Below are 12,602 nucleotides of genomic sequence, written 5' to 3'. Positions count from 1 at the left end.
AGTTTGCAGTTCCAGGAGGTCCTGACTTTGTTGATCACCCTTCTGAGCAGGCAAAAGGGTGGAAAGGCATATGAGTCCAGGTTATCCCAGGAGTGTTGAAGGGCGTCCTGGATCGCTGCCTGATGGTCTGGAACTGGGGACCCGTAGCGGGGGAGTTTCGCTTTCAGAGAGGTGGCAAACAGGTCTATTGTGGGGAAACCCCACAAAGCTATTACTGTCTTCGCTACTCGAGAATCCAAAGACCATTCACCACTCAGCACTTGGTGATACCTGCTCAGTTGATCTGCCACGATGTTTCTACGGCCCAAAATAAACCTGGCTGTGAGAGCAATACTGTGAGTTTCTGCCCACTGGCAAATCTGGACTTCTAGCAGACAGAGGTCTCTTGCCAGAGTACCCCTTTGCTTGTTGATGCACGAGACGGCTGTGAAGTTGTCGCTCATCAGAACCACCTCTCGTCCTTGTAGGTCTTCTACAAAGAATTTTAAGCCTTTCCAGGCTGCTAATAATTCCAGGTGATTTATGTGGAGAGATTTCTCTGCCGGAGACCAAACTCCTGATGCTAATTTTGGGCCTAGGTGGGAACCCCATCCCCATAGCGACGCGTCCGAAAAGAGTTTTAACTTCGGACTGGGGCTTTGGAGGGGAATGCCCTTTTGGGTATTGTCTCAGGTCGACCACCAATGAAGACCTTGTAAGACCAGATTTGGAACCTCCACTGCCAAGAATGGGGAATCTGTCTTTTGAGACCAATGAGTCTTCAAATGCCATTGGAGACTTCTCATTCTCGACCTTCCGCCTGGAATTAGTTTTTCCAGGGAGGAAAGATGGCCCAGAAGACACTGCCACGACTTGGCTGAAGGCGGTAGTGGAGACAAGAGATGGGCGATGGACTGATCCAGTCTCCGAAGCCTGTCTTCTGACGGAAACACTCTCCCTACCAGATAGTTTAAGACTTGGGTCGGAGTCAAGCAAGACTTCTCTGCGTTTACAAGGATCCCCAGGTCCTTGCAAAGGCTCAGAAGTCTTCTTAGATGATCCAGAGCTAGCTCCTTGGACGAGGCCAGGAGTAGCCAATCGTCCAGATATCTTAGCAGACGAATTCCGTGCTTGTGAGCCCACGAAGATACGATTTCAAAAACCTTCGTAATGACCTGTGGGGCGGTCGAGAGGCCGAAACACAGGACCTTGAACTCAAACATTCGACCCTGGACCAGAAAGCGCAGGAATTTCCAAGATGTGCGATGGATCGGCAATTGGAAATATGTATCTTTTAAGTCCACAGATGCCATAAAGTCTCCTGGACGCACCGCTTGGGTCACGGAGGCAGCTGCCTCAATTTTGAATGGAGTTTGTTTCACAAACTGATTCAAGGTCGAAAGATCGATTACTGGTCTCCAACCTCCCGAGGCTTTCTCTGCCAAAAAGAGGCAATTGAAAAACCCCGGGGAAGCGTTGGAGACCTCTTGAATGGCGTCTTTTAGAAGCATGCTCTGGATCTCCCAAGCTAGGGCTTGCTGTTTCTCAGGATCCCGAGGGATCTGGGAGGACGAAATCGGGGGAGGAGTTAGAGGAGGAGGAGAGTCTATGAAGGGGATGCGGTACCCACAAACGAAGCACCCTGATGGTCCATTGCATGGCCCCCATAGCCTTCCACCTCCTACAACTCCCCTGCAGGCAACCCCCTACGCACTGTGAGGGGGAGCCGTGATCCTATCCTGTCTAGGATTCCTCCCTCTGCCTTTAGCCTTAGGAGGAGCCGACTTTCCTATACCTATACGTTTGGGTGTAAAAGAGAGGCGGCTGAGGGTCTTGGCTGGCAGTGAGTTGCGATTGCTGCTTTGGGTTGTGGAGTTGGCTGCTGTTGCATTGGGCGAAAGGGAGCAGCCTTTTGCATTGCGGTGTCCTGCATCTCTTACCTCCAAGTATCTAGGGCAGAGGAGACTGCCTGCTTAGAAAAGAGGAGAGGTTGCAGAAGATCCAAGTTCCTCAAAACAGACTTTTCAGTCTTACCGATGCTCCTATGAAGTCTGGAGACTACTGATTCCCTCCTTTTGAGAATCCAGTTGCCCCTCATCATTGCAGCTGTAGCAGTTAGGAAGTCCATCGTTTTGGCCCCAGCAGCCAGGACTTCCTGCACGGACTGCATGGAGTTTTGGTTTGAAAGGTCTTCATGACTTGCTAGGTAGCCAACTATGCCTGACCACATGTCAAACCTGGATAATGCCTCCAGAAAGGAGATTGACGCTGCTTCCATTGCCGAGGCTTCTGTGGCGGTGAAAGAGACTGGGAGAGAAGGGAGTCTCTCTGCCGAGCAGCCAGGTGTGAGCCTTGCTGTGAGGGGGAACCAGTGTCAGAGGAGAAGGGTTGGCGTCTCTGACCTTGTAAAAACGCCTTTGCCTCGAAAAAAGAAAAAGCAGAAGTTTATGGGATCCTTGAGACTTCAAGGAACCCGTTTCCCCCGAGACCGCCTGCAGTGTGAATAGACCAGGGAAGTTCGATTCTGGTCTTAGGGTTTGGTGGAGGCCGACATAGTCTGTCTTAAGTTGGAGCGTCGGTATGTCGAGGTGACAGATGTAAATCTCCGAGGCCTGAGATATTACACATCGTTCTAAGAGCCCTCAGATAGGCGGACTCTAAATCTTTTGATGGTTGTTCTTCCGAGGAATCTTCCGGTCGCGCTAATTCCTTGTGAGGGGGGGGGGGGCAAGAGAAGCCCGAATGTCTGAAGGTAAGGGTGAAGTAGCATAATCCATTGCCGATATTCCAAGGGAAGGCTGGGCGCTAGCTAATGGCGCCGCGTGCGCCTGATCTTGCCTGGAAGTTGATGGTTTAGGCAAAGGCGACCGAATTAACGGTACTGTCTCAATAAGAGGTTGCATTGATCGGCGGTCTGGCCTGTCTCCTCTGTTCTCAACCGAAGAGAAGAAAGGTTGAACCCCTGCGTCTTCATCTGAAGTTCTCGTGAAGCTCATATTCCGTAACTCGTTAGAAAGTACGGGAACGGGAGCTGTTCTGTCTGAACCGCGAGGGCGAGGTGAATGACCCCGCGCAGATATGTCCGGAGATTTGCGCGATCGGGAGGTTGAAGGATGGGAGTGCTCTCTCTCTGTTGATACAAAGCGGCGGAGAGAAGAAGTGTTCTTTCTCCCTTCCCTAGAGCGATCTGAGCTCCTCACGATAATAAGTGAAGGGGAGGAATCGCGCTCAGAGTGCTCTCTTTCCTTGGTCACACTCCGGGCGCGATTAGATTTAACATCGCCCCAACGGGAGCGCTTATTGTGCTTATGAGAAATCTCTCATGACGAAGAGCGCGAATGTATCGTAGTGCTCTTCTTCTTATAGCGCCTAGATGATTCCTCACAAGAGGATAACGATCGCGAAGCAGAACGATGACGCGAGGATGTACTCCTCTTATATTTATGACTAGAGTGTTTATCGCTTCTCGGCAAGATATTTCGTGAAGAGATAGAAGGCGAGGAAGAGCGAGAACGATGACGTCTCCTCCTATGTATGCCTCTCTCTCCAACGAGAATGTCTGGGCGAAGGAGAGTGAGCTCTCCTTTTCCTCTTCTCTCTCTCCCTCCGATCCTCCGAGGAGGATGAAGACGATGAGGAGGAGGAGGAGAAGGTTGAGGTTTCACGATGATCGCGCTTGCGACGTAGTTTCGTAGAAGCGCAAGCGCGAAGCGAAGTAGGCTCCGCGGGAGCTGAAGTTTTCACATCTGCTGACACTTCAGCGGCCGCCAATTGGGCTGACGGGATGTCGGTGAGGTCCGGAACTCCCGAAGGTTCCAAAACAGAAGGGACCTGAGGTAAAACTGTGCCCGCAAGGAACTGGTTCCACACTTCCACCGAAAAAGAACCAGGAAGTCCAAGGGCAGGCCATACCGCTCGTGCGTTATCTAGAATAGAAGCGGTAATAGAATTATTTCTGATGATGGAAGAAACTGTCCCACTGGGAGGGGCAACTTGATCCGCCTGACCCGGGGGAATGGGAGTTAAGTCAATGGTGCCGCTCTTCCTTGACTTCCCCTCGGAGTAAGGAGGTAAGGAAGAGTCTGAAGGAAGAAATCGAGAAGCCGAAGAAGAGTCCCGAGACTCCTTACCTTTCGACGGCGAACCTGGAGTTAACGAATCTTTCTTGGATTTCTTCTTCTTCCTCTTCATGAACTTATCCCGCTGCATTGGCGACCATTCTCTACATACTTGGCAGGGGGAGCCTTCAGAACACCTATGACCTCTACATGAAGGGCATAGGGAATGAGGTGGTGACATGAATGTGCCACAAGATTTCGGGGGAATCCCGGGACACTTCCTCAAATTAGAGGACATCACATCTAATAAGGAAAGAAAAAAGAAAAAGTTAATCAAAAACACACTAAAGAAAGGCTAGTCTGCCAGGCAAACAAAAGCAGGAGCAGCGGTGTTACCACTGCGACGGCTAGAATTCGATTGAAGGTATTCATTAGCTACCAGGCAGCAGTCCCCCACCCCTAACAGGTGGATAACTACCAGCCCGGTCGTTAACGACCTTGTTAAGGGTTTTCTGCCGTATTTTCCAGCTAGCGCTAGAATATCTCCTATAGAAAAGAATGAGGGTTTGTATTTAGTGTAGGAACAAATATCTCCACTCCACTGTAAAGAGCAGAATGGTTTGTATATAGAGCCGGAACCAATCAAAGTTTTCATTTTATTTTCGTGTTGATGTGTTTATTTTACAAGGCATTGAAATGTTTCCCAGTTTTTACTTTTTATACCTAATGCTTACGTGTGATTTTACCTTTTCTGGACCTAAAGTATCATTGTGACTTTCTGGCACTGGACACGCATCATTCTGGTCATCTGCTTCACGAGTTGAATTGGAACTGGACACCATGGCCATATGGCAACAGACAGACAGCCTCTATTCATAAAAGCTATACATTGACCCAGAAGATTCATCAAGGCAAAAGTATGCCGATCATTCCATCCACATTTTTCTGAAAAAAAAAGCAGCTTGGTTAGTCAGTAAGAGCTAGATTATAATCATCAGTTGTTTAACCATACTACTTCATATGTCTGCATTGATAATTCAAACTTGTAACTTTTATGCCATTAACCAGAAGTCAAGCAACATACTGATACAACTATATTGTCCTTCTGAACAAAGAACTAAAATATTTTTCCTCTGATCTACAAGACTCACTAATTTGTCCATTTGCTTGATGGCGATTTTTTTCGTCTGACAACTTAATGGAGTATATGGAACCCACTTCCTGGTTCTGTGTTATTTTGTAATCTTCACCCTGATTTTAAGAAGAAAAGTAAACTATGATTATACACTCAGCATCAGGGTAACATAATTCTTACAAACACTAACTCTCTCACTGGTCTTTCAAGTGTTTGTATTAGTACCGTTTACTAACAATTTCTTGAGGAAACATCAACCACTGTATAGACGTATTTTTTTTTCTGAATTCACAATATTTCACCTTATTTTGCACCCCATTTCTGACTTTCTCATCCTTCAATCGACATAATTATTAAGTACTCCTGTCTCTGGGCATCTTTCACATAGACCAATAACTATCCAGTCAATTTAATCACACAAAAATTTTATAGAAATTGTCTTATAAAAACTAAACTACCCTAAAAAACTTTCAACATCTGATATTCTCAACACCTTCCTGGACTATCTATGAATTTCATCAAAAACAATCTAGGTATATGTAGACACAAGCATCCTTTTGGAGGGGACACAAGAAAATCCATATTTCAAAAGTCAAGAAATGACACTTGTTCATTTTGTTTCTGACTAAAGATGACAAATTCGGAGATAATTTGTATTTTTCCTAACCATACAAACCTTAGCTATTTACATAGGGTATTACTTTCGGCGTAGCTGAAAATGACGAGCCATTAGATTTCTAACGAGGGTTAACTACCCCCGCGCTAGTTAGCAACGGGGTAGGGGAAGGGGTAGCTTGCTACCCCCTCCCCCCCCACACACATCGGTGAATTGTCTCACTTCACTTAGAGGTAGGACTCGTCTTGGGGGACAGGGCTGGCGGGCAAATATGTGTAAATAGCTAAGATTTGTATGGTTAGGAAAAATACAAATTACTGTATCTCCGAATTTGTCATTTGTTCCGTAACCGAAATACAAACCACGCTATTTACATAGGGTGACTTACCCCTTAGGATGGGTGGAAAGTCCCCAACCTTACTGGCTTTGGCTTTACCCGGGGACTCAGAATCCGAGTGAGCAGCACTCGAGAAAAAGAGTCCCTGCACCTCACAAGTTCCTTGCTCTGCAAGAAACGTGCGGCCTACATAAGCTTGTGTGTGGAGGAATAGAGTGTGACTCGTCCTAGGAAGTTGACCTGGAGTCCTTTAGATGGAATTCTAGGCTAGGACGTTCCCAATACCACCTCCCCAGGGTATGGGTGACGCGACAGCATTAACTTAATACTAGGAACACAAGGAAGCATGGTTTACCTGCAGAAGTTGAGGTCAGCTATGCAGAGACCAGGATGCTGCTTTCCCCAAGAGAGGGGAGGATGAAGAAAGAAGTAAGGGTCAGACATACTCTTTCATTCACGCAGACTGAGACCGGGTAACAATGCCCTCAACCTTCTGCTACCTATCCAATAAGGAGCCTGAGGTTAGACCAGCTGTTGTGCAGCCACCACGGGGCCGATAGAAAAAGTATCGAGGCTCCTGTTGGTCAAGTCTTACAGGTAGTGGGCTGTGAAGGTCGTTTAACGCTTCCAGGCCCCAGCTTGTAGCACCTGCGTCACAGAGAAGTTTCTCTTAAAGGCCAGGGACGTAGCGATGCCCCTGACGTCGTGTGCTCTAGGGCGACGTGACGGAGGAGGGTCAGGATTCAAGGCATGATGGATAACCTTTCGAATCCAAGCCGAGATGGTGTTCTTGGTGACCCTCCTCTTAGTCCTTCCCGTGCTTACGAACAACGCATGCACGCGGGGACGAACTGCAGCCGTTCTCTTCAAGTAACACCCCAGACTCCTCACTGGGCAGAATAGCAGATGGTCTGGGTCACTTGTTACAGAACGGAGACTCGTGACCCTGAAGGAGTCGAACCGTGGGTCCGGCACTCCAGGGTTCTGAGTCTTGGCAAAAACCTCAGGGATGAACCTGAACGTTACCTCCCCCCATCCCCTTGAATGGGCGATGTCGTATGAGAAACCATGAAGTTCACTAAATCGTTTGCCCGAGACCAACGCGAGTAGGAAAGCCGTCTTCCAAGTCAGGTGGCGATCAGAGGCCTGGCGTAATGGTTCGAAGGGGGGTCTCTTCAGAGCCCTGAGGACCCGAACCACGTTCCATGGAGGAGGTCTCAGTTCCGACTGAGGGCAGGTAAGCTCATAGCCCCGTATGAGTAAAGAGAGTTCTAGCGAGGAAGAAATGTCCATTCCTTTCAGCCTAAAGGCCAGCCTTAAGGCTGAGCGATAGCCTTTCACCGCCGAAACCGAAAGGCGCATTTCCTCCCGCAAATACACGAGGAACTCCGCTATTGCTGGAATAGTGGCATCGAGTGGAGAGATACCCCTCCCACGACAACAACCACAAAAGACTCTCCACTTCGCCTGGTAGACTCCCGCGGAGGACTTCCGCAGGTGTCGAGACATTCTTTCTTTCCGCAACCTGCTGCGAAAAGCCTCTCTCCGTGAGGAGACGCTGGATAGTCTCCAGGTGTGAAGCCGAAGCAAGGCTACAGCTTTGTGGTAGATGTTGCAATGTGGTTGCCTGAGTAGCTCGTGTCGTGGGGAAAGTTCTCTCGGAGGTTCCGTTAGGAGCTGCAGAAGGTCCAGGAACCATTTCGCGTGATGCCATAGCGGAGCTATTAAGGTCATTGACAGGTTGACCGATAGTCTGGTCTTGTTGAGCACCCTTCTCATCAGACAAAACGGTGGAAAGGCGTACACGTCGATGTTGTCCTACCGTTGTTGGAAGGCATCTTGCCAGAGTGCCTTGGGGTCCGGGACTGAGGAGCAGTACAGAGGCAGCTTGAAATTCAAGGCTGTCACGAACAGGTCCACTGTCGGGGAACCCCACAAAGTCAGGACTTTGTTGGCTATCTGAGGACCCAAAGACCACTCGGTACTCACTATCTGCGAAGCTCTGCTACGACTGTCGGCGAGCACATTCCTCTTGACAGGAATGAAGCGAGCTGATAGTGTTATCTAGTGGACTTCGGACCACCTCAGAATCTCTACTGCAAGATGGGATAGCTGTTGTGAAAAGGTACCTCACTGCTTGTTGATATAAGCCACTACTGTGGTGTTGTCGCTCATCACCACCATGGAGTGGCACGCCAGGGTCCGTTGCAACTGTTGAAGGGCCAGATACACGGCCTTTATCTCTAGCAGGTTGATGTCTAGGTACTTTCCTGATTCTGACCAAAGGCCTGAGACCCTCTGGTTCAGAATGTGGGCCCCCCCAACCTTCTTTTGACGCGTCAGAGAAACAGTGTCAAATCCGGGGGAAGGACGAGAAGATCCATTCCCTTTCGTAGGTTTTCGTCGATCAGCCACCACCGCAGGTCCACCTGTTCCGTGGGTCCCATAGGGACCAGAGAGTCCGGGGAGTCGGAGCCCTGATTCCACTGGGACTTGAGCCGCCATTGCAGGGATCTCATCCTGAGACGGCCGTTTGGGACCAAACGGGCCAGGGAGGCTAGGTGACCTAAAAGACGTAACCATGATTGGACTGGAAGCTCTTCCGGCCTGAGGAAGGGCTCAGCAACCCTCCTCAGCCTTGCTATCCTGTCGTCTGATGGAAAGACTTTGTGGAGATTGGTGTCTAATAACATGCCTAGATATACCAGTCGTTGGGTCGGCTGCAGAGAGGACCGCTCGAGATTTACCATGATCCCCAGATCTTGGCAAAGTCCCAGAAGCCTGTCTCGGTGTCGAAGAAGGGTCGACTTCGAGTCTGCCAGGATCAGCCAGTCGTCCAGATATCGGAGGAGACGGATGCCGTTCCTGTGCACCCACGAAGATATCAGGGTGAACACTCTGGTGAACACCTGAGGTGCTGTGGAGAGACCAAAGCACAGTACCTTGAACTGGTAGGTCTAGCTGTCTAGGCTGAATCTCAAGTACTTCCTGGAAGACGGATGGATTGGGATCTGGAAGTACGCGTCCTTCAGATCCAGTGTGCACATGAAGTCTTGCGGTCTCACTGCAAGTCTGACCGTGTCCGCTGTCTCCATGCTAAATGAAGTTTGTTTGACAAACTTGTTCAGAGCTGAGAGATCGATGACTGGTCTCCGTCTCCAGCCTCCAGACGCCTTCTTTACAAGAAAGAGTCGAAGAAGCCTGGGGAGCCGTCGACGACCTCTTGGAGAGCATCCTTCTTGAGCATGGTCTCGACTTCTGCCCGAAGGGCTAGCCCCTTTGCCGATCCCATGGCATAGGAACTCAATAACACTGGATTCGCTGTCAGGGGAGGTTGAGATGTTGTGAATGAGACGCGATATCCTTGGCCGATCACAGAGACCGTCCAGGAATCGGCCCCATGTTGCTGCCACCTGTGCACGCAACTTTGAAGGCATCCCCCAACAGGTGGACACGCAGGGGGACTGCCAATCCTAGCGTTTGCGGCTGCGGCCGCTCCCTCTAGGATTTCTGCCTCCCCTGGAGGACTTTCCGCCCCTCTTGTCCTTGACAGGAAAGGGCAGTGGCTTAGACACCTTCGTCTTAGCTGCTGGAGCCTGCTTTGGTGTCCTGCGAGGCTGCTGTTGATGCTGTTGTGGAGCTGGAGGCTTGTAGGGCCGAGATGTGAGGGCCCTTTGGAGGAACAAATCATGATTCGACTTCCTCCACCTCTCAGCTGTGCGTTCTATATCCTTGGGCTCAAACAAGCTTCCTCCAAGGATGGAGGAGTATCTGAGCCTGCAGACATCCATGGCGGGGACCTTCGGATGGAACTTCTCGGTCACCGCATCACATCGCTTTAAGATCGAGTTGGCCCACAGGTTGGTAACCTGGTGAGCCAGGAACTCGATGAAGCGAGTGCCCGAGAGGAGGAAGGTCTCCAGGGCCTTCCTATTGCTCTCCTTAGACAAGTCCTCGGAGCGCAATAGGATGCCCAGAGAACCCAGCCAGACGTCCTACCACGAAGTGGCCTGCATGGCACACTTCGCGACCTTCTCCTGGCTAAGGATCTTCGATGCCGAGAATGTCACCTGCCGGGAAGAGAGCTTCTCAAGAGGAGTTCCTCTGTTGTAAACGAGGAGGTTGTTCCCGGCAGAAGAACGGCTGGAGGAGGCGAGTTTGGAGAGCTGGGCTTCGACCTTATCTCTGGCACTCTTCACCCCCTGGGACCAAGGCAAAGCTGCACTGGCCCTTGGGGGTTTCTGGGTACCATAGACTTGGTCTAGGACCGTATCCTTGCCTTCGCGAGGGGCGATCTCCGGGTCCTTAAACCTGTTGAGTTGCCTCATCAGATTCAAGACCTGCCAGAAGGCATGCTCCGACTCGTGCTGCTCTCCTCCCAGTGGACTGGCAGCTAAGACTCCTGTCCCCAAAGGCTCTTCTTGGGGAGACACGTGGACGTTCTCCCGGGATCTGGTTGGCTCTGGTCGGATCCGTGAAGACGACTTAGGAATCGTCCTTGGGTTCCCTCCTGGACGGGATACAGGACTCCAGCTAAGAGGTCTGAAAGGTACCTTCCACGCGAGACGTTTCTCTTCCTCGAGGTGGGGTTCCTCCCATTGGTGCCGTGGGAGAGGCCCTCACCTCGCTGGACTCTCCTGAGGAAGGAAAAGCTTCGTCCACAGGAGAAGGAGAAAACGACTGCAAAGGGGATGGAGCCTTCCTGCCGGACCTCTTAGGAGCCAACTTCTCCCTGGGAGAAGTCACCACGAAGTCCACTCCTCTCCTTATCTTCAGCGGGGCCGAGTCTATCTTTGGTTTGAGTCCCAGATCAGCGAGGGCCGGCTTCACAGCCTGCACCACCGCTTTCATCAGGTGACCAAACCAAGACTGATGATGACCGACGCAGTGTCAGTAATCCCCGCTGGAGGGAAGGGGATCTCCTGATCCTTCGGAGTGGACGCAAAGAGGCCTGCCTGAAATGAAGAAAGGGAAGAATGTTGCCTGGACCTCTCCGGTGACTCTTCCTGGTCCTGGATGAGAGACCTGCGCTTGCGCAGTGGCGATCCTGATGGCGATCTGGAAGTACAGTACACGTCCCTGTCGGAAGCACTCGCTGCAGATCCCGGCAAGAATGGGGGTCGCGTGTGGGCGACTGCTGGAGCGCGGGCGCGCAGTTGCGCATGGGCGACTGCTGGAGTGCGGGCGAGCAGTCGCGCGGAGATATATGCGCGCGGGCGAGTGGGCGCGCTGGCGAGGCGGCGTGTTGGCGCGCAGGTGAAGGTGCGCGCGGGCACGCAGGTGAATGAGCGCGCGAGGGTAGAGGAGATCGCTGTCGGTCAGGAGAACGATGGTGCGCAGGAGATCGACGGCGCACTGGAGATCGATGGCGTGTGGGCGAGCGATGGCGAGTTGGCGAGCGATGGCGAGTTGGCGAGCGATGGCGAGTTGGCGAGCGATGGCGAGTTGGCGAGCGATGGCGAGTTGGCGAGCGATGGCGAGTTGGCGAGCGATGGCGAGTTCGCGAACGATGCGCGCGTGAGAGCATGGCGCAGCGCGTGGCGACCGACCGCGCGCAGGTGATTTAACGCGTGTGCGCGTAGGAGACCTGTGACGATCCGAGGCATGGGCGCGCTGGCGCATTGGCGAGCGCTTGCACAAAAGCGTAGGGTTAACGCGGGCGAGCAGGAGATCGTTGGCGTGCAGGAGGGTGTCGATGCGCAGTCAGCTGGGGCGCAGGATCAGATGGCGAGGAAGTGCGCAAGGGTGAACGCTCGCAGTCGGGCTCAGAAGAAGACTCGTGGGCGCGCGAGTGCGCAGGAACTCTTGAAGTGCGCGCGCGCTGTTGCGCAGGCGAAGATGGGCGCACAGGTGCGCGAGGGCAAGGCGAAGGAGAAAGGTCCTTGCCTGCGTCCAGATCCGAAGATCTAGGGCGCGTTGGTGTGCGTTGGCGTGCAGGGCGCGCATCAGGAACAAGGTGTGCAGGTGCGCGCTGACGAGCAGGAGATCGTGGTAGCTCAGGAGACTGATGGCGCGCATGGCGCGCAGCAGGAACAGAAGGGCGCTGACGGCTAGCAGGAGAGCGCTGGTGAGGCGAGTCTGAAGGCTGCAGCTCTGGAGAGTGCATGTGGGCTACTGCGCGCGAACGCGCAGTTGAGCGCGCAGGGGAACCCTGACGTGCAAGGGATTTACCCACACCGTGGGATACGTCCCTTTGCCCCGAAGGGACCGGTGCCCTTCGGATGACGGGATGAGAAGGTGCCTGCTGCGCATCTGCATCCAGGGGCGATGGAAGGCCGGAAGGACTGGAAGGTTTGGCAGGCGAAGGAGATCGTGAGCGATCTGCGGAGAGGTCCAAGGACGTGGCTGCGACGGTCTGCTCCCGACGAGAAGAATCCTCTGCAGGGGAAGGCGGCGGTGAAGAAGACCTGAAGAGGCGCCTCCTAACTCCCTTGTAGGGAGAAGGAAGGCCCCTACGGCGAAGAGGAGGACGAGCCT

General features: G+C 52.2%; 1 pseudogene; it reads right to left on the bottom strand.

The window, feature by feature from the left end:
* Positions 1-12,602, bottom strand: part of LOC137633825 (putative inorganic phosphate cotransporter) — a 189,159-nt pseudogene that overhangs the window by 134,302 nt on the left and 42,255 nt on the right.

The sequence above is a fragment of the Palaemon carinicauda genome, chromosome 43 (assembly GCF_036898095.1).
Source record: "Palaemon carinicauda isolate YSFRI2023 chromosome 43, ASM3689809v2, whole genome shotgun sequence".
Taxonomy (NCBI): Eukaryota; Metazoa; Arthropoda; class Malacostraca; order Decapoda; family Palaemonidae; genus Palaemon; species Palaemon carinicauda.
This window is presented reverse-complemented; position numbering and strand designations above follow the sequence as displayed.